This window comes from Setaria viridis, chromosome 3 (assembly GCF_005286985.2).
Source record: "Setaria viridis chromosome 3, Setaria_viridis_v4.0, whole genome shotgun sequence".
In the NCBI taxonomy this organism is placed as follows: Eukaryota; Viridiplantae; Streptophyta; class Magnoliopsida; order Poales; family Poaceae; genus Setaria; species Setaria viridis.
The window spans coordinates 43,133,235-43,155,997 of record NC_048265.2 but is presented as its reverse complement, the minus strand read 5'-3'; the positions used below and the strand labels follow the sequence as shown (position 1 = coordinate 43,155,997).

General features: G+C 45.1%; 1 pseudogene; it reads left to right on the top strand.

The window, feature by feature from the left end:
• Nucleotides 1-13,408, top strand: part of LOC117849318 (patatin-like protein 1) — a 36,280-nt pseudogene extending 22,872 nt beyond the window's left edge.
• The last annotated feature ends 9,355 nt before the right edge of the window (nt 13,409-22,763 follow it).

Sequence of the window (22,763 nt, the reverse complement as noted above, 5' to 3'; positions counted from 1 at the left end):
CTCTTACACTATATCATTCATTATTCTAATCCGCAGCGCATGGAAACAATTCATAAGGACACACAAAGGTCCATTCAAAGAAAAACTTACATGGAACACAGACTTCCCGGTACGTATGAAGTCTGCACATTTATTACATTGTATAACACGAATATTTCATAACTTATTTTTTTCCGCACTGAAGTGCTTAAGACAGGAACCCGGGAATAATCTATGTGGCTACTACATCTGTGAGCACATGCACAGTTTTATGGGACCCAAGGGACCGAAGATGACGCCGCACAACTTTAAAGTACGTAAAATAAAACTATTACTAGTTAATTATTTTCTAGCTCCTTATATGTATTTGTTCGTGTAACATTCACAAATTTCCAAATTATAGATGTTAAATATTCAACAAGGACTCTTGAAGGAAGAAAGAGTAGCGGCAATATGTGAAGGTCTCATTGGATTCATAATGGACGAGGTGGTAAATCGAAAAGGAGAATTTTATTACGATGGACGACAATTAGACACTCCGATCAGCAACACCACGACAGGAAGATTGTAGACAGATACTTTGATTTATTTGTATATATAATACGCGCTAATTATGATCGATTTGTACTAAGCTAGTTGAATTGTGTATATGAATTGTGTATATATATAGTAATTGTATAATTACAAATCCCATTCATTTAAATACTAGTTGATTTCGTTCTAAAAAAATCTCAACTACTAAAGGTTAACAAATTAAAAGGGCCGCGGTACTACGTATACGTGATGCATGCATGAAAAATTCAGGCGCCACGGCAGTGACATGCAGGCGCCATTTAGTCCCGGTTGGAATCCAGCCGGTCCCCCTTTAGTCCCGGTTGGTGAAGGGGGACCTTTACTCCCGGTTAAAAGACCCGGGACTAAAGACCCCCCCCCTTTTGTCCCGGTTGGTTTATCCCGGATGGATTTTCAAGAGATATGCACCCTACCAACCGGGACTAAAGGCCAATTCTCTACCAGTGCTAGCATCGACACACCGCTTTGGGGTCCTCGTGCGGAACCTAGGTATCATGGTTATGATAGCTACCCACATCTTATGTTTAAAAAGAAATACGAGCTACATATCTTGACATAAACTCTACCATATAATGCTAAATACAACATTGTAATTAAATTCATCGTAACCGGGCTCATACAAATATTTGATATATATTCTAACGAATACGCTAAGCATGAGGCCTTGCATCTTGCAGACAATGGTTGCCATGACTATCACTAGTAGAGAATTGGCTTTCGATCCGACCCCTTTTGTCCCGGTTTAAAGTTGGCCCGGGACAAAAGGGGGTGCGCCGGGGTGGGGAAAATTGGAGGGGAGCATTACTCCCGGTTGGTAATTGCAACCGGGACTAAAGGCCCCCCTTTAGTCCCGGTTGCAACGGCTAGCTGGGGGGTGTCGGTGGCGGGACCCTTTTATCCCGGTTGGATCCTCCAACCGGGATAAAAGGGAAACCCTTTTATCCCGGTTGGAGGCACCAACCGGGATAAAAAGGTTAGTCCCGGTTGGTGCCTCCAACCGGGATAAAAGGGTGTCCCTTTTATCCCGGTTGGATCCCCAACCGGGACTAAACTTCCAACCGGGACAAAAGGTGTTTCCTTTTGTCTCGGTTGGAGTTTTTAACCGGGATAAAAACTCATCCCCCACTATATCCCAAGACAGAGACTTTCTTCTTCCTCCAGCCTGAGCCAGTCCAGCACATTGATAGAGAGCTGAGCTTCACCTACTCTCCGGTGGTGCCAAAGCAAGGGAGGTGCTGCCCGAAGTTTTTTCCCTCATTTTCGTGGGAATTTGACTCAGGCAACACAAGTGTTGCAAAGGTTTGCTACTTCATCCTCGTGTTATGCTTTGATTTATGCTTTGGAGATGGAAAGATTATTTGCTACAATGTGATGATGAAGTAGAAAAATGGAGAGGTATTTTGAGCTAGAATGTGAGGGAGATTGATGTGTCATATATAGTATGCATTATTTCAGTGGTTTAAAAATGATGCTACCTTGTCTAGACGGTTTATCTTATCAAATTCAATATGGTTTTTTAAATCCATATACTTGTTGAACTTGCATACCGTGTTCATTTCGGCGAGAATGTTCTCCGCCGAGCAGCAACGTATGTCAAGAAGGAGGTTCGATTCTACGAGAAAGAGTGGATACGGACATCGTGACCGTGTCCCCTTTTCCGTAGCATCTAACCTCTTTCTTGACGAAGTGCGGTGCCGCCCAGCTGAGGACATCCTCGCGAAATGAACACGGTCTTCAAGTTCAACAACTTCTGTAGTGGTAATGAAAGAATTTTTGTACATAGATGACTTCTGCTACTTGTTGAACTTGCATACCGTGTTCATTTCTGCTAAGATGTTCTCCGCCGAGTAGCAACGTATGTCAAGAAGGAGGTTCAATTCTACGAGAAAGAGTGGATACGGACATCGTGACCGTGTCCCCTTTTCCGTAGCATCTAACCTCTTTCATGACGAAGTGCGGTGCCGCCCAGCTGAGGACATCCTCGCGAAATGAACACGGTCTTCAAGTTCAACAACTTCTGTAGTGGTAAGGAAAGAATTTTTGTACATAGATGACTTCTGCTACTTGTTGAACTTGCATACCGTGTTCATCTCGCCGAGGATGTTCTCCGCCGAGCAGCAACGTATGTCAAAAAGGAGGTTCGATTCTACGAGAAAGAGTGGATACGGACATCGTGACCGTGTCCCCTTTTCCGTAGCATCTAACCTCTTTCATGACGAAGTGCGGTGCCGCCCAGTTGAGGACATCCTCGCGAGATGATCACGGTCTTCAAGTTGAACAACTTATGCAGTGTTAAGATAATAATTTTTGTACATAGATGGCTTCTGCTACTGGAGGAAGTGGCGATGGTGGGGGCGATCGTGGTTCCTATTATGGCAAGGTTCCAATCATAGTTGGCCCTCAGCATAAGCCGAAGAAAAAGAGCGCGCTGGAAAAAGAGCCCTCAGTCCCGGGTGTTTCACGTCCACTTAGTTCAGGCGGCACAAATAAACCTAAGGATGAGGTTGGGTCAGCGGAACCTTCGTCTTCACCGTCCAAGGATGCTTAAAGTCCTCCTTGATAATAACCAGTGGATGGCTTGTTGTATTGTATCATGTTGTTTGGGACTTTAATTTAAATATGTGTATTTGGATCTTCATGTTGTTGTATTGTACCATGTTGTTTGGATCTTTAATCGATTTTCACGCGTAATCCATTGTCAAGTGTAATCCATTTTCATGCGTAATACGATGCAGATGGACCGGCAATGGATGTATAATGCAGACAGGCGGAGCAAGATGTTTATTGATGGCTTGCATTATTTTCTCGAAGTGGCAAAAGCGAACAAGCCAGAGAATGGGTTCGTATGTTATCCATGCTACCAATGCAATAACAGGAAGGAGTATTCAAAGGATTCCTGGGGGACTATTCACAGCCACTTGTTTAAATACGGTTTCATGCCTAACTATTTGGTTTGGACCAAGCACGGTGAACTAGGGGTTGTAATGGAAGATGGCGAGGAGGAGGAGGAAGATGACACCATTCCGGACTGGGTTGCAGGCCAAGCTTTTGCAGGTACTACAATGGGCGAGGCTGATGAAGATAAGTTTGCAGAAAATGACCCTACTGATGACCTTGGTCAGGTGATACGAGATGCATACAGAGATTGCGAAACTGACAAGGAAGCAGCAAAGTTGCAGCGCATGATAGATGATCACCAAAAATTGTTGTACCCAGGTTGCCAGCAGGGCCATAAAAAACTAGGTACGACACTAGAATTTGTGCAATGGAAGGCAAACAATGGTGTGTCCGATAAGGCATTTCAGGGGATGTTGAACATTGTCAAGAAGATTCTCCCCGAGAATAATGAATTACCGTCCACAACATATGAAGCTAAACAGATTATTTGCCCTCTCGGATTGGATGTTCAGAAGATACACACATGCCCTAATGACTGTATCCTCTATCGTGGTGATGAATATGAGAAATTGGATGCTTGTCCCGTCTGCGAAGCCCTGCGGTATAAGATCAGGCGAGATGATCCTGGTGATGTCGAGGGGCAGTCTCCCAAGAAGAGAGTTCCCGCGAAGGTGATGTGGTATTTCCCTATAATACCACGCTTGAAGCGCTTGTTCAGGAACAAGGCGAATGCTAAGTTGATGCGATGGCACAAAGAAGACCGTAAGGAAGATGAGATGCTGAGACACCCCGCAGATGGGGCACAATGGAGATCAATTGATAGAACATTCCCAGACTTTGAAAGTGAAGCAAGGAACATAAGGTTTGGTTTAAGCACTGATGGATTCAATCCATTCGGTGAGTTGAGTAGTGGTCATAGTACTTGGCCTGTGACCCTTTGTATGTTCAACCTTCCTCCTTGGCTGTGCATGAAGCGGAAGTTCATTATGATGCCGGCGCTTATCCAAGGCCCAAAACAACCCGGCAACGACATTGACGTGTACCTAAGGCCGTTGGTTGATGACCTTTTACAGCTCTGGAAGGAAGAAGGTGTACGTGTGTGGGATGAGGATAGACAAGAGATCTTTAATCTACGAGCACTGTTGTTCGTAACCATCAACGATTGGCCTGCATTGAGTAACCTTTCAGGACAAACAAATAAGGGATATCGGGCATGCACCCACTGTTTAGACGACACAGACAGCATGTACTTGAAGCACTATAAGAAGGTCGTCTATATGGGTCATCGTCGATTTCTCCCTGCTCACCACCAGCTGAGAAAGAGCGGGATGCATTTCAAAGGGACGCCAGACCATCGTAAAAAACCTGCACACCGTAATGGAAAGCGTGTGTTCGAGATGATGAAGGATGTATATGTAGTCTTCGGAAAGGGACTTGGTAGCCAACCTGTTCCGAACGACGATAACGGACATGCACCCATGTGGAAGAAAAAGTCAATATTTTGGGAGCTACCTTATTGGGAAATCCTAGAGGTTCGCAACACAATAGACGTGATGCACCTGACGAAGAATCTTTGCGTGAACGTGCTAGGCTTCATGGGTGTTTATGGAACCTCAAAAGATACATTGGAAGCACGACAGGACCTGAAAGCCATGGGGCAACGAGATGACCTACATCCGGAAAAGAGAGATAATGGACAGCACTACTTACGTCCTGCCAGTTACACTCTCAGCAAGAGAAGGATAGCATGTTTGAATGCTTGAATAGTATGAAGGTCCCGTCTGGACACTCCTCGAATATAAAGGGAATAATAAATATGAAACAAAAGAAGTTTACAAATCTCAAGGCTCATGACTGCCACATGTTGATGACCCAGTTGCTTCCGGTTGCACTGAGGGGTGTTCTACCAGAAAATGTCCGGTTGCCGCTCGTAAAGCTATGCACGTTTCTCAATGCGATTTCGCAGAAGGCAATCAATCCATCCAAGCTATCAAAGCTACAGAACGATGTGGTGCAATGTCTTGTCAGTTTTGAGTTGTTATTTCCACCATCCTTCTTCAATATTATGACGCACTTACTGGTTCACCTAGTAAAAGAGATTGGTATTCTCGGATCTGTATACCTGCACAATATGTGGCCTTTCGAGAGGTTCATGGCAGTCCTAAAAAACTATGTTCTTAATCGTGCCCGTCCAGAAGGAAGCATCGCCAAGGGATATGGAACAGAGGAGGTGATCGAGTTTTGTGTTGATTTTATTGATTCAATTGACTCGATTGGGGTTCCAACTTCACGCCACGAGGGGAGGCTCCGAGGAATGGGCACCCTTGGAAGGAAATCAAGTTTGAGCAATGATACTGATTTGTTCGACAAGGCACACTACACTGTTCTACAGCAGTCATCCTTTGTGTCTCCGTATATCAAGCAGCACAGGCAGATGGTAGCTTCCAAAAACCCGACCAAATCCAATGCTTGGCTTACCCGTCATCACATGGAAACTTTTCCCTCCTGGTTGCGCCAACAACTTATGGGTAACTCTGAGATTCACCCACAACTTGCCTGGTTAGCCAGGGGACCTGCTACCACAATCGTCAAATTCCAAGGCTATGAGATAAATGGTTACACATTTTACACGAGAGCCCAGGACCAGAAAAGCACGAACCAGAATAGTGGTGTCCGCATAGATGCCATGGACAGAAATAATAGCATGGAGTCGTATTATGGTTTCATACAGGAGATATGGGAACTCGAATACGGACCGCTGTACATCCCTCTATTTCTTTGCAATTGGGTGAAGCTAACTGCCGTCACCAAAGATCAGTACGGAATGACAATAGTAGATCTGAGCAAGACTGGATACAGTGATGACCCATTCGTACTTGCCAATGATGTGCATCAGGTGTTCTATGTGAAGGACATGTGCAGCAAACCCAAGAGGAATCCAGAAGAGACATGGGAGCCAAAGTGCCACATAGTTCTTCCAGGTAAAAGAAAAATCGTGGGAGTCGAGGATAAAACAGACCAATCAGATGATTATGATCAGTTTGATGGCATGCCTCCATTCGCCGTTGAAGTTGATCCAAGCATCCTGCTATCCAAAGAAGAGGCTCCGTACTTACGCCGCGATCATGATCAAGGAACTTTCGTTAAGAAGAAATTTACAACGTTGTATTGTAATGCGTTAAATGTACATGACCTTTGTGTATTAATTGATACAATTTGTAATTTACCCTATGTATGATTTCATGTGTTATTAAATTTGTTAGGTGAAGATTTTATAGATAAACATGAACATTGTTAACCACATACTATCATGGATTTTTCTGCGCATTCAAATAATTTAATTGAATAATTTCTTGATCACAGCAATGCAGTAAAATAAATATTTTACAGGCTAAATGAGTTGGTATAGAATTAATGATTACTTCATACTTATTGTCAATTTACTCGTTAATTAAATATATTTTTGCATGTACAAAATCTGTGAAGGTTTTGTTTTTCATCCTGAAATGCAGTGAAAAGGTAAAATAAAATCCATTTCCAAAAAACAGGCGGGAGAAGAAAAATAGGAAAAAAGACCTTTTGTCTCGGGTGCTAACAGCAACCGGGACAAAAGGCCCCCCTTTTATCCCGGTTGCAGTTGGCAACCGGGATAAAAGGGTACGTTTCGTCTCCCGCCCGAACGGACCCTTTTATCCCGGTTGCCAACTGCAACCGGGATAAAAGGGGGGGCCTTTTATCCCGGTTGGTGACGGGACCCGGGATAAAAGGGTGCGCTCCCAGCCCCACCTGGCGGGGCACCCTTTTATCCCGGGTCCCGTCACCAACCGGGATAAAAGGCGCCCCCCTTTTATCCCGGTTGGTGATGGGACCCGGGACAAAAGGCTCTTTTGTCCCGGGTCCCATTACGAATCGGGATAAAAGGGGGGGGTTAAAAGGCACTGTACTCCCTTCTACCCCCCGCCAGTTACACACTTAGCCAAAATTTCGCCAAGTCCCGCGCGTTCTCCGCCGTCGCCGCCCGTCTGCCTCCCTCACCGGCCGCCGCCGTCGTCGTCCCCCATTGCGCCGTCGTCGTCCCCCGGCCGGCCCGCCTCGATCCCCTCCTCGTCCGTCGACGCGCCCGGCCCCCGGCCACCTCGTCGCCTCCGGCCACCGGCTCCACATCCTCGTCGCCCCTCATCGCCGTCTCGTCGCCGTCCCGCCTACGCCGCCGTCGTCGTCGTCGCCTCGGCCGCCGTCGTCCTCGTTGCCTCGGCAGCTGCCGTCCTCGCCGCCCCGGCCCTAAAACCCTGAGGTCCGCTGCCGCGCCGGCCGGCAGCGCCGGGAGGGTTTTCTTTTTAAGTTAGAAAATTAAGTTTTATTTTTAGATAGATTTCTAATTTTGTTAAGTTAGATTTTTAGATTTCTAATTTTGTTAAGTTAGATTTTTAGATTTATAGTTAGTTTGTTAAGTTAGAGTTGATACAGAGATCGCCGAGTAGCCGCCGTGATCGCCGTCGTCCCGCCGAGTAGCCGCCGTGATTGCCGCCGAGTAGCCGCCGTGATCGCCGCCGTCCCGCCGCCCATCACAACCTAGTAGGCACCGCCCGTGGTTCCGGTGAACCGTCCCCGCCTCCGCCGTATCGCCGCCCCGACCGCTGCCGTCCCGCCTCCGCCGCCCTCATCGCCGCCGTCACAACCTAGGCACCGCACGTGGATATTGTTACAAATTCGTAGAAATTCATCAAAATTCGTAGAAATTCATAGAAATTCATCAAAATTCGTAGAAATTCGTAGAAATTCATAGAAATTCGTAGAAATTCGTAGAAATTCATAGAAATTTGTAGAAATTCGTCAAAATTCATAGAAATTTGTATAAATATTCTGGACTTTGTACAATTCATGTTATTTTATGATTTCATTATATACATGTATGATTCCGGACTTTGTAGGACTTTGTACAAATTTGTAGTAAGACGATTTCTATGACTGTCATGTATGATTCCATGTATATTTCCATCAATAGTTGAAATGGCAGACGATGAGACCGCAAGGTATATCATGGAGCAGATAATCGCTGGTGATGCTAGTGGCGACAACGTTCCACTATCATACACGGATGAAGAGGGCACCCAGGCGGACATGTTCCTCAACATGTCCGCCGATGGGAATGAAGAGCAACAGCCGCAGCAACAACTTGCCGTAGAGGAAGGTTCCGGCGAGGTATATACAACCATTCTTGTATTGTTTCACGCCACCGCTACTACTACGTACTAATTAACGAATCTTGAACTGTTAGCCCTCCGGATCGACACAAGGGCAGAAGACCCGAGGTCGTACAAAGGTGATGGAAGGGAGGCTTGTCATCACCGAAGTTACAGAAGAGGGCAGGCCGGTTGCTCCCGCGAAAGTAGCAAAGAAGTACGTGAGTCAAATCGGGGCAATCGTCCGGGACAACGTGTCTATCAGCATCAGAGAATGGAAGGGCAGAAGCGATAATCCGTACGCCCTTCCAGAGATAGAAAAGAATATGCTGTGGGAAGACATGAAGAGACATTTCACATTCCTCAAAGGATATAGTGAGAAGGATGTCAAAGCGTGGACGCTTAAGAAGATGGCTACTCAATTCCAGACATTCAAGAAGATGCTGGACACCCACTACATCAAGAAGGGCAAAACTCCAGACTTCAACGCGTGGCCAAAGTTGAGGGACCATTGGGATGCATTTGTTGAATACAAGAGGAGTGAAGAAGGTGTGAAAAAGATCACGACCAACACAGCAAATGCTAGTCAGAAGGGCTACCACCATCATTTGGGGCGAGGTGGGTATGGCTCAGCAATTCCCAAGTGGAGGAAGATGGAACAAGATCTGATCGAACGGGGAATCGTACCTGCAACTATTGAATGGCCCGAACGATCAAAGAACTGGTACTACGCTCATGGAGGCTCCCTAAGCCAAGAGGATGGGACGTTGATTTTCAATGACACAATACGTGAGAAGGCCGAACATCTCATGAAGAACATTGAAGATTCCAAGGCTGGGAGGTTGAGGGTGGACCGAGAAAATGATGAGCTCACATTGGCCCTTGGTAATCCAGAGCACCCAGGACGTTGGCGGGGGTTCGGGGTGGTTCCGTGGAAGTTCGCTTTCCGAGGCAACAGCGCCTCTTACAGAAGCCGGAAGCGAAGAAAGGAACAGATGGAGGAGAGCTGGCGGCAGATGCTAGAACAAAGAATGATGGATGAAATTAATTGGCGGGTGGCCGACGCAGTTGCGGAGTTGGCCCAATCTGGAGCAATGCCGAATCCTAACACCGCCAGCCCTTCTCAACGCCTCGGGAGCAGTTGTGCTTCTACAGGGGTCCCCGATGCGCAGACGCCCAGGTTACCCGTGGAGGAGCAACGGTTCCCCGTGGATGCCATCACGCAACAGACCTCATGTGAGCTGCATGCACCGGTCGGCAACCTCACTATTAAGGTATACTTATACATAATATTTATGCAATCTTGTCAATTGATCCAGGCCTCGAGATCGGAGTTCAACTTGTTTACTTCTGCTATATGTACAGGTAGCGTACGGGAGTGCGTTAGCAACCCTGGCAGGGCAGAGCAGTCATGGCATGGACATTCCAACAGGCTACGCCAGCGTCTGCGTCGAGCAAATAGTTGATCCCCAGTATGAAGGTCTAGAGCTCGACTTCCCGGGAGGCGACGGGGAAAAGACATTGGCAGATGCGCTTTATGGGATCATTCTATGGAAGAAACGCTACATCATTATTCCCGGCACGGAGCCATCTCTTCAGACCTCAAGACCGCTCCCCGTAGATCCCCAGAAGCGACCTTCAACTCATACATCGAGACCGGCATCTCCTGCTCCAGGACCGTCCCTTCCATCTATATCAAGGTCTCCATCTCCACCACATCCTGGTGCTGGGAGCGACGACGACAATAACAACACCCCTCCCCGATCACCGTCGCCGGCACCAAGAGCAGCCCCCTTGAAGGAACCTGCAGCACCACTAAAGAAGTCACGAGCACCGCCTCCCAAGCAAAGACAGAGAAAGAAGAAAACAAAGGACCCTGAAGTGGCTCGTAAGGAACGCTGGGAGGCAATGTCTCATGAAGAACAGTGGGCAGAAATCCAACGAGAGGCCAGTGAGTGGTTCAAGAAACAAGCCGAATTAAAAAAGGCAAGGGAGATGGAGCCACCGCCAGTAAGTCGACGAGATTTAAACTTTTTTATCAGGATGGAAGAAGGAGCCAAGAAAAGGATACCACTCTTGTCAAACTATGAACGGGCTCTAGTAAAGGCTGATGAAAAGGATAAAAGGAAAGGAAAATCATCCTCCAGCGGTCCAGTCCCCGACCTCAGCCATTTATCAAAAAAAGATGCTCAACGGGTAAAAGCAATGCCCTTGGATCAACAAGCAAATGTATTGAAGTTCATGGAAGAAACAGGTCTGGGACTTGATGAATGCATAGGGCAAGTTGAGACGCCAACTGCACCACCCCCTGAGCCGAAGTGGACTTATGAGCTAGGCAAACCTCTAGTAAAGCCTTCAATGGTACGGAAGCTATCAACAAAGATGTACAAATTCCATCAATGGTACATGATGGCATCCGCCGACTCGAGGGAGATGATCGGCATGAAGGTAAAACCGATAGATTTTCACGGTGAAGGGGAGAAAGTGCTGTGGCTAGATTTCAAGGATATATACGAAGTGTACCATCATGATGCCCTGGACGTCTCTCTGATCAACGCTTGGATTCTGTAAGTGTCCGTTTATTATCTCTACATGTAAATTTTGGCGTGTGTCACCGTACTAACTTCATCTTCCATTTCATGTAGGATGCTAATTCAGACATGCTGCCGAGAGGCGTACCTACATGTAGGCTTCATGGATCCATCTGTAGTTAACCAACAACAGATACAATTAGCGCCGGAAAAAACCTTTGCGGAAATATACAATTTCCTACACAAACAAACATTCAAGGATTTCATACTACTTCCATACAACTTCAAGTAAGTGTGTGTATACCGTCTACTTTCGATGTCTTTTTCCTTATCTCTACATGTTAGTTAACTCTAATATGCATGAACATTTTACGCACGCAGCTTCCACTGGATCCTTATTATAATTGAGCCTGAAAGAAGCCACGTCACTGTCTTTGATTCGTTAAGGAAAGATCCGGTGGACTACCAAGAATTGCAAGACATGCTAGGCTTGTAATAATTCTGGACCTTTATCTCTATGCAAAAATTTATTTCCTAAATTTTATCCCTGTTACACTATGTCATTCATTATTCTAATCCGCAGCGCATGGAAACAATTCATAAGGACACACAAAGGTCCATTCAAAGAAAATCTTACATGGAACACAGACTTCCCGGTACGTATGCAGTCTGCACATTTATTACATTGTATAACACGAATATTTCATAACTTATTTTTTTCCGCACTGAAGTGCTTAAGACAGGAACCCGGGAATAATCTATGTGGCTACTACATCTGTGAGCACATGCACAATTTTTTGGGACCCAAGGGACCGAAGATGACGCCGCACAACTTTAAAGTACGTAAAATAAATATATTACTAGTTAATTATTTTCTAGCTCCTTATATGTATTTGTTCATGTAACATTCACAAATTTCCAAATTATAGATGTTAAATATTCAACAAGGACTCTTGAAGGAAGAAAGAGTAGCGGCAATATGTGAAGGTCTCATTGGATTCATAATGGACGAGGTGGTAAATCCAAGAGGAGAATTTTATTACAATGGACGACAATTAGACACTCCGATCAGCAACACCACGACGGGAAGATCGTAGGAAGATACTTTGATTTATTTGTATATATAATACGCGCTAATTATATGATCGATTTGTACTAAGCTAGTTGAATTGTGTATATGAATTGTGTATAAGGATTGTGTATATATATAGTAATTGTATAATTACAAATCCCATTCATTTAAATACTAGTTGATTTCGTTCTAAAAAAATCTCAACTACAAGGTTAACAAATTAAAAGGGTCGCGGTACTACGTATACGTGATGCATGCATGAAAAATTCAGGCGTCACGGCAGTGCCATGCAAGCGCCATTTAGTCCCGGTTGGAATCGAGCCGGGACTAAAGGGGACCCCTTTAGTCCCGGTTGGGAAATCCAACCGGGACTAAAGGGACCCCCTTTAGTCCTGGTTGGTGTCACCAACCGGGACTAAAGGGCCTGTCCCGCGCCTGGCGTGGCAGGCCCTTTAGTCCCGGTTGGTGACACCAACCGGGACTAAAGGGGGTCCTTTACTCCCGGTTAAAAGACCCGGGACTAAAGACCCCCCCCTTTTGTCCCGGTTGGTTTATCCCGGATGGATATCCGAGAGATATGCACCCTACCAACCGGGACTAAAGGCCAATTCTCTACCAGTGTATGATCACTGCGGAGATCATCATGGCCAAGGCGCACAACCTTCTTAAGGCGCCGGAGGACGACTGCGGCCGTTTCCTGGTGCTGTCCATTGGCACCGGCTTGAGTTCAGACGAGGGGATGTACACTGCGAAGATTTGGTCGAAGTGGGGCATCCTCGGCTGGCTCCGCAACAGGGGCATGGCTCCCATCATCGACATCTTCATGGCCGCTAGCTCCGACCTCGTTGACATCCATGTTGCAGTCAAGTTCAAGTTGTTTCGCAGCGAGAGGAATTACCTCCGCATCCAGGACAACACGCTCGGCTGCACCGCTGCAGCGATGGACGTGGCGACGCCAGAGAGAGAACATGAGGAACCTCGTCAAGATCGGCGAGCGCATGCTAAAGCAGAAAGTCTCTAGGGTCAACGTGGACACCGGGAAGTACGAGGCTGTGCAAGAGGAGAACAGAACCAATGCTGAACCACTCAACGACCTAGCAAAGGAGCTCTCCAAGGAGAGAACGGTGAGGCGGCTGAAGGTTGGACCAGCCAGTGGTGGCATGGCCCAGTGAGGAGCGCCGGTTGGTCATGTAACGAATTCATCTTGTATTCTTGTTGAGCAATGGTTTGTTTCGAACATTCCGATTTCCAAATAAATTTGTCCTTGTTTGAAAATTCAAAACTTTGAGCTAAATATTATGATAACTAGAGCAAGTACATTGCTACATGTCAGCGGTCTCGTGGGTCATCTCATGTGCCACGTAAGATTTTTAATTATTGGAGGAGAGAGAGCTAGGAGAGAGAAACAGGTCATTGTTTCGCGAAACAACCACCTCATGAGCTAAATTTTAGGACTACGAGACAACTCATCAACCATTGTACGAGTTGTTGTTGCCATGCAACTCATAATATTTCTTTTTTCATATGCATAAATTGAGGAACTATATAGCTCTACTAGATAACTTATAAGACAATCCATTGTAGAGGTTGTATGTTGACTCGTCTCAAGATTATATGTTCATGTATGAGACCGCCTATTAGAAGATATCAATGTACTTGCCCTAAGTTTCCCGGGAAAATTAATATGCACTAATTTAGAAATTTTTCACGAACGGTTTATCATCGCCGATTCTGAAGTAGTTGGACGTAGTCGACATTGGAACTCATAGTAAAAATGTATATCACCATCATTTCCAATCACAAACTGGCGGTGAAACTAGTGGTGGTAGTTGGTTTAGACCCGAAAATTTTATCCAACTTGATTTTGATGCCGAGATCTCACGTCTACACATATTTTTAACCACCGTCCAATATTGACCCCCTCTCTCCTAAAACCCCAATCACCCTCTCAACCTCTTCCATGCCCAGCCCTCCCTCTCCCCGCCTGGTGGCCTTCCATTCCACCTCTCTGCCGGATTTTTCCCTCCCCCTCCCGGATCTCGCTCGCTCACTCTCCTTGTTGCCCCTCCCTCCTCCGCTCGACATCACTTGCATGAAGCCGCTTATGGCAGCAGTGAGGAGTGGCGGTGGGGCAAGAAGTGGTGGTGGCCCATGGGGATGGAGGTGGAGGAGCACGGCATGCGCTGGATCCAGTGGTAGTGGGTTTTCTTCGGCGTGAATCAGGTGAGGGGGGAGATGGATCCGGTGATGTCCAAGTACGTGTACATTCTCCTCTCTCTCTCATGGCGCGCAGCAATGGGCCATGGTGCCCTCGGTGACATGCGGCTGCAACGATGCAGATGTGGCATTAGTGGCGAGCGGATGTTTGTAGTGTTTTTTTTTCTTTTTTTGTTTGTGGCACTGAGCATCATTGTCAAGTGGGAGTCCAGCAATCTTACCTGTGGGCATCACCAATGACCCAAATCCGCTACGGCCCAAATCCAGCGGTGATGGATGTTTTGGGACTGACGGTGACCCCTCCTGTAGTATTGATGCATCTGCAAAAAATATGTATATATGATGATGTTGTTTCCCTAGATGTTCTATTTATATAGAAAAATCTCCGTATGTTATTTTTTTTTCTAATTCGATGGTGTGTACTACGACTTCACACACAATGTTGAAACCAAACTTTTTATGGCTTCTTGGTAAGATCCGTCTCTGTGCTAAGGGGGTGTTTGGTACACAGGGGCTAAAATTTAGCCCCTGTCACATCGGATGTTTGGATATTAATTAGAAGTATTAAATATTGGTTAACTACAAAACTAATTGCACAACTCCTAGGCTAAATCGCGAGACGAATCTATTAAGCCTAATATGGATTAATTAGGCTTAATAGATTCGTCTCGCGATTTAGCCTAGGGATTCTACTATTAGTTTTGTAATTAACTCATATTTAGTCATCCTAATTAGCATCCGAACATCCAATATGACAGGGCTAAAGTTTAGCCCCTGTCTCCCAAACACCCCCTAAGATGTTGCAAGATTACTCATCTGGTGTTGTGGAATTTATGTTCATCATACGGCGGAGGACAGAAGATGGAGCTGCCAGGTGGTGGGTTGTCAACTCGTCATTGAAAACCTTGGAGCAGATGAGTTCAAAGAGCGTGCAGCAGTGGAAGGGCATGCATGGTTTGGGTCTGGTTTAGTTGCCTAATTTTGAAGATGCAAAATCACTGTTGTAACACCGTAGCGCACTGTAACGTTTCGTTTGTATTTGTGAATTATTGTTCAGATATTGACTAATTAGGCTCAAAAGATTCGTCTCGCAAAGTACAACAAAACTGTGCAATTAGTTTTTGATTTCATCTACATTTAGTACTCCATGCATATGCAAGTTTGATGTGATAGGGAATCTTCTTTTTACGTAGTATCAAAGTTAGAAGTTTGAGGAACTAAACAGGCCTCAGGGTCCCAGCTTGACGGGCGCGACACACGAGGTCAACCGAAGTGAAGAGCAAGCGTGAGGTCGTAATTAATTCTCAAACAGGCAGCCGGCTGTTGGCTGGTCAGTTCAGACTTTCGGAATTAAGCTATTGGATAAGCTTTGCAGAATATGGCCGTTGTAAAGGATAAAAAAAGGGACCAATTGTTCAATGCGCTTGCTTTAAGGGGGCGTTTGATTCCTTTGCTTATTTTTAGCACCTGTCACATCAAATATTTATATACTAATTAGGAGTGTTAAACGTAGACTATTTACAAAACCCATTACATAGATGGAGGCGGAATCTATTAAGCCTAATTAGTCCATAATTTGACAATGTGCTGCTACAGTAACCCTTCGCTAATGATGGATTAATTAGGCTTAATAGATTTGTCTCGCCGTTTAGCCTCCATCTGTGCAATTAGTTTTATAATTAACTAATATTTAGTTCTTCTAATTAGCCTCTGAATATTCAATGTGACACGAACTAAACTTCAGCTCGAGAAACCAAACGCCCCCTTAAACTATTCTCATTTGATATGGGAGTGCATGAAGTTGACTTCACCTCTCCCACACAGTACCGAAAAAATAACAACAACTTGTACCAGGTATGTTGGAAGCCGCTTACGCGAGCACCACATCTTCACCTTGTGAGGTAAGTGGACCGCAAGTGGATGGCAACCTAGGGTATGTGTCGGACTAGGGCCGGCGACAGTTCGGAGTGGCAAGGACCTTGTGCTTGGGCTGGGAAGCAGCCGGAGGACCGAGGGCCAATGCAAGTCAGGACGAGTGCAGAGCGAAGAGGGACATAATTTGATGCACCCTTCCCGGATGCAACTTAGTACGTAAAAATGGTCCAAAAAAGGTTTGTAATGGTACCGACCCATTTATAAGCTATTTTGAAGTTTTAACAATCTAAAAAATTACTTTTATTTGTGTTCTTGGTCCACGCAAAAATTATATATAGTTCTGAAAGAGAACTTTGACAAGCAATTGCACAAGAAGATAAATTTGTCCGATGGTGCTATGCACTTGAAATTAATCACTTCTTATTCACAAATTGGCACGCTTTGTCAATTAAGAGAAGGGGGGGAGCGAGAGGAATTAAGATGAGAAAATTCCTTATTTGACACTAGGAAAATGAGTCATTCCTTTCTTGGCCCTGAAATTTTCTTCGTTCCCTATTTGACACTCGCTTCAACTTTCGTTCCCTATTTGACACCGCAGTTAAATTCGTGGGCTAATGGTGTTAACTCGCTGTTAAGAAGACATTTTTACCCCTAAGCGCATGCTGACGCCATGCATGCATGCAGGGGGTGGCTGGGCTCTGCTGGTGCATGCATGCAGGCTGGGTGGCGCCATGCATGCATGCAGGGGTGGCTGGCGCCGGCGCCATGCACCAGGGGGTGCATGCATGGTATTTGCATGATTTTTTGTCGTAGGTTTTTTTGCGTAGGTTTTTTTTCTAAAATTTTTGCTGCCGGCTAGTTTGCAATATTTATACAATATTTTTTGCATGATTTGTAACATATTATTTTTGCATGATTTGTAACACATGTATACAATATTTTTTCAACATTGACAAAATATGATGATGACACATGATATAGAAAGTTCACATACCGACACCACATTAATTCAAATTCAGGAGTTCAAATTCACATGCAAGTTCACAGGAGTTGACATTCACATGCAAGTTAACAGGAGTTCAAATTCACATCCAAGTTCACAGGAGTTCAAATTCACATCCAAATTCACAAAATACATGAGGATCACAAGCTTAGCCTTCTTTTGCTTCTTGTGCTCATTGCAGGGCTAGCAGGATCCACCCTTTTGCTTCTTGTGCCCATTGCAGGGCTGTCAAGTGGTAGCATAGGAGTTGGGGTTTTCTTTTTAGTAGTCTTCATTTTCCTTTTGCTCTTTGCCTTGACTGGAGCAGCAGTAGGCAGAGGTTCATTTGAATCTGAAATTGACCTGTGTATGCCAAAACTAGACTTTTACATATAGCAGTAGCAACAAAATAGCACTAGTAGTATGACCAATTTTTAAAAATATGTGTATTACCTTTTTGATGCTCCAGAACTAGATTTGCCCGTATTTGCCATTTTCTTGGATGTAATCTCCTCGCTTTTTGATGCTCCAATACTTGAAACGAGTTGGTTATCCTTACTGTTCATATTGGAGGTCAAATTTTGACTAACATAGCAAAAGTAAAGTGAGAAAATAGTGAGCTAACATGGCAGGTTGTTTTGGAAAAAGTGACAAAATCATGAGCTTACCTTGGTGGAAAAGACATAGAAGTAGCTGGTGCTTCATTGTCCAAAGGCACAATAGATGACTCAGCTGTTTTGGTTTTCTTTGACTTTTTCTTAGGTGGTCCTCTGCATAATAAAGAAGGAAGTAGTTAGAATCTATATTTTGACAAAAGGAAAATGTAATGAAAAATAAAGTACTTAGTATGTATAGTACCTCACAGCCATCATAGCAGCAATGTCCTTTGGATTACCTTTCTTGCAGTTGTGCCAATGATGCCCATAGCCTGTACAAATAGGGCACTGGTGCTGTCCTTTTTTCCTCTTATTCTCACTACAGCCTTTGTACCTCTCAGTTTTTGGCCTACCAGCAGTTGCTTTCAATAGAGGTGGATGCATGAAAAATCCATGTGTTGATTTAGGCCACTGGCGTTTGTCAGTCATAGCAGGGATTAAGTGTTGATATGCTGCCCTAAACTTATCAATAGAGTAATACATGTCTACATACTTCTCTAGAGGAGCATTGTGAAGTGATGTGATAAATGCTACTACATGTTTGCAAGGAATTCCAGAAACTTGCCACTGTCTATATGAACATGTCTTATCTTGCAAGTTGACAACAAACCTAAAGCCAGTACCCCCCAATGTTGTAACTTCAGCAACTTTTTCTGAGCATTCAAGCACCTCCAAGTTTAATTCTCTACTCATTTCATTCAGCTTCTTAATTATGTGGGGCAGAATCAAGCCATCTAACTTCATTGCTATTTTTCTCCTTTGGTTCCACTTGATCATAAGCATTTGCCTTAATTTGTCCATTAAGTCATCCAAGTTCAAGGACTTGTGGTGCTTAATCCAATTGTTGAAGCACTCAGCCAAGTTGTTGGTTACATAATCAACCTTGGAAGTGGTTGAGAACTGACTCCTTGTCCATAGCCTAGTGTGCCACTTCCTAAGATAATTAGTAGCACTTGGCTTTGCTGCCTCCATTGCAGCCCAATGTTTCTCAAACAAATATGGGTTCCATGAGTATGCTGCTGCCCAAAGGTGGTCATCAAAAACCTTGCCATGAAACTTTTTCTTAAAATTGGACACCAAGTGAAACATGCATTCCCTATGTTCTGCCTTTGGGAACACATCACCTACCCCTGACATCACTGCTTGGCCAGCATCAGTGCATATGGTTAAACCCCTTGGTGATCCTATGGCCTCTCTAACTCTCTCCATGAACCATTTTCAATTATCATTTGTTTCATAATCAAATACTCCAAAGCAAACTGGAAATAACCAATTGTGACCATCAACGGATGAAGCATTGGCTAACTGCCCCTTAAACTTGCCTGTCAGGAAAGTGCTATCTATTGCTAAGTATGGCCTACAACCACTTATGAACCCATCAATGCATGGTTTCAAGGCAAAGAAAAAACTTTTAAATCTGATCTTCCCATTTATTGTGTGATGATCTATCACTACTAGGCTACCAGGGCAAATGCTCTCAACTTGTGCCTTAAACCTATATAAATTGTCAAAACTGTTGTCCCAGTCACCATAAATCTGCCTCAATGCTAGCTCTTTACCCATCCACACCCTCTTGTAGTGAACACTCACCTTGTAGTGTTCTTTCAGCTTCTTTTTCAACACCATTGCAGTTAGTGATCCATCTTCAATGAGCCAGTCCTTAACTTTAGCACATACCCAATGCTTGGTGGCATTCTTGACCTTCTTCTTCCTCCTTGTACTAGAACACTGATGAGCATAAGGGTTCTTCTTCACCTACAAAATATTAACATTACTACTTAGCTACCCCAACATAATAGAATAAATATTTAGGAAAAAAACAGAAATTATTTATACTGAATAATTACCACAACAGTACACATATCATTTGTTGTAGAAGCATGTAGTCTCCATGGGCACTTATCTTCCTCCCACCTTGAACAGTAGGCCCTGAATCTATATGGTGCACTCTTCTCTGTGTTATACTCAAATTCATGTTTGATTGCATGCTGAGATAATGCAATCTTAAACTCTGCCATACTAGGATATGTTGAGCCAACTACCATAGGAGGGTCTTCTTTATTATATTCCCTGTTTGGAATATGTTCTGCCTCATGTCCTACCAACTCTTGATCATCTTCTATATCAGTACCTGACTCAATCTCCAATTCATCCTCATCCTCATCCTCAATATCATTCTCACTCTCATCATTTTCTTTGTCCTGATCCTTATGCACAATCATAGCCATATTTGTATCTTCACAAGGTGTCTTCTCTAAGTACATGACCTCCTCATCAACACCTACATGCTCATTCTCTGGTACTGGGTTGCAAAGGTACCTATCCTCATCTTCTGCAATAATCTTAGCTGCATTCTGCATTTGCACATCACTATACCACTCTTTGATGGGCTCAAATGGTTCAGAGGGATCACAATAAGAAATGAACATGTCGACAACCTTTGTCTTTGAATTTTTCTCAAACATAGACAACAAGTCTTGGTCAGAATGAACTTCAGGAAATTCTTTCGTATTATGATCATAGTACTGAAGATGAGCAACTTCCAAATAACTAGGCGGGTACTTGTCTACAATCTCTTCAAGTAAATCCTTATAGTTTGTCAAATCTGAATCAACGGTCATATCGAAACAAAAACATTTGAAATCCTTTCTAACTCTCTTCTTGTTGCCAAACAGTCTAATTTCTAAAAAATATGTTGAATTTGGATCCATCCTGCAAATGAAAAGAACAATCTAAGGAATCAACAATGCTACTTCCACATAACTTTTGCACTGCTTAAATAAATTGAAGGTAGTAAGCACTCACCCTTCAAGGAGCCAGTCTGGCTTTGTGACAGCATTATCAGACCCTTCATGCCCTCCCGAAGCCCGCCCAACCGTGCTCCATGCATTTTGAATTAACATGGCTTCAATTCAATATAACAAGCACCAGTTATTACCAAAGCTTTGGTCAAGTACTGTGCATGCCTCCTAGATTTTTTGTGTTTGCCTCCTAGATTCACCTCCTCAAAACATCAATAACAACATCAATAATGTAGTTACAGTTGCAACTTGGACAATAGCATAGTTGAAACCATACACACAATTGTAATTGCAACCGGGGCATATAACTGATTGCAACGGGTGCCAGTTGCAATCGGGGCACATAACTGTAAGTGATTGCAACTAGTACCAGTTGCAACCGTGACACCATACTAATGACATGTAATGCTAGTTGCAACCAGTGCACTTAACTGATTTCAACTAGAGCATCAGACCATATACCACCATTTGCTAGTACAGCTGAACGAAACAAATGCTAGTTCAGCTGAATGAATCAATGTCAAGTCGCAAAACACTACCTGGAGTCTCCGCGCCCCGCCTCCCTGAAGCCTCCGCGCCCCGCCGGGGGGAGCTCCCTGGAGCCTCCGCGCCACGCCGGGGGGGTCCCCCCGAAGCTGGCGCACCCCGCCCGGGGGCTCCCGCCGCATCCGCCGGAGCCGCCCCGCCGCGCCGGGGGGATCCCGTCGGACCCGTGCCGCCCCGCCGGGGGGATCCCAGCGGACCCGCCCTGCCGCGCCGGGGGTCTTCCGCCGGACCCGCCCCGCCCCGCCGGGGGTCTCCCGCCGGACCCGCCGGACCCGCCCCGCTCCGCCGGGGGCCTCCCGCTGCATCTGCCGGACCCGCCCCGCCCCGCCGAGGAGATCCGGCCGGAGCCGCCCTGCCCCGCCGGGGGGATCCCGCCGGAGCCGTCCCGCCCCGCCGGGGGGGGGGGGGGGGGCTCGCCGCCGCCATCGACGCAGCCCGCCGGCCGGCCGCCGCCTCAATCTGGGAGGGACCGAGAGAGACACGGGAGAGACGCACGGGAGACACGGGAGAGACTGAGAGCGGCCTTGGGTACTTTGGACCCAAATGTTATTATCTGACAGCGGGGCCCACGATTCCTAACGGGATAAGTAACAGAACAGACGGTAGTGTCAAATAGGGAACGAAAGTTGAAGCGAGTGTCAAATAGGGAACGAAGAAAATTTGAGGGCCAAAAAAGGAATGACTCATTTTCTCAGTGTCAAATAAGGAATTTTCTCAATTAAGATAGGTGGGGCCAGGGCAAAATTGTCTTTTCCCACCTCAATTAACAACGCATCGATGGAAATGGCAACAAAATTGCATTGAAAGGATGGAACAAAATTTCTATGGCACTGAAGGAATTTTCAAAACTTTCATGGCACTGAAGGAGAAGGCAAGAATTTCTGTGGTATCGAGGGAATTGACTTTTGAACGAAGGACAGCCTCGTCACACTAATAGTTGTTAATGGCAAGAATGGCAATGCTAGCCAGGCACTGGACCTGCAGTCACCTTGACAGATATATTTATCGATGATGTGATGAGCTGAGAGCGGTGTCGCCCTCAGCTCACCTCCCATAGGTTCCAAGTTAAAAATCCTTTGTAGTATTAGGTTGCAATACCCTTGTTGAGTTTGTTTATCAATTAGATGCATTTCTAATCATCAAATCCATATACAAAATTAGAGACAGTTCCATCGATGTTCTTTATTTTTTTGGGTCCCATACCTTTGTAGATAATGCTAGTCCATCTGCTAGATATGAGGTTGCACAAGCTGTTCGAAGGACGGCCTCCTCACAACGATGTCAACTGCAAAGGTTTAATGGCCATTTGAGGTGGTATAGCATTAATTGCAACATTTAGTTTTGCCCTGCCATTTTATCAGGCCACCAGTTTTTAGTACTGTTGATCAAGGTTACCTCTGAATATAATCTCCACTTGCTAATTTGTGGGCCAGTTGAGCCTGCCAATCGA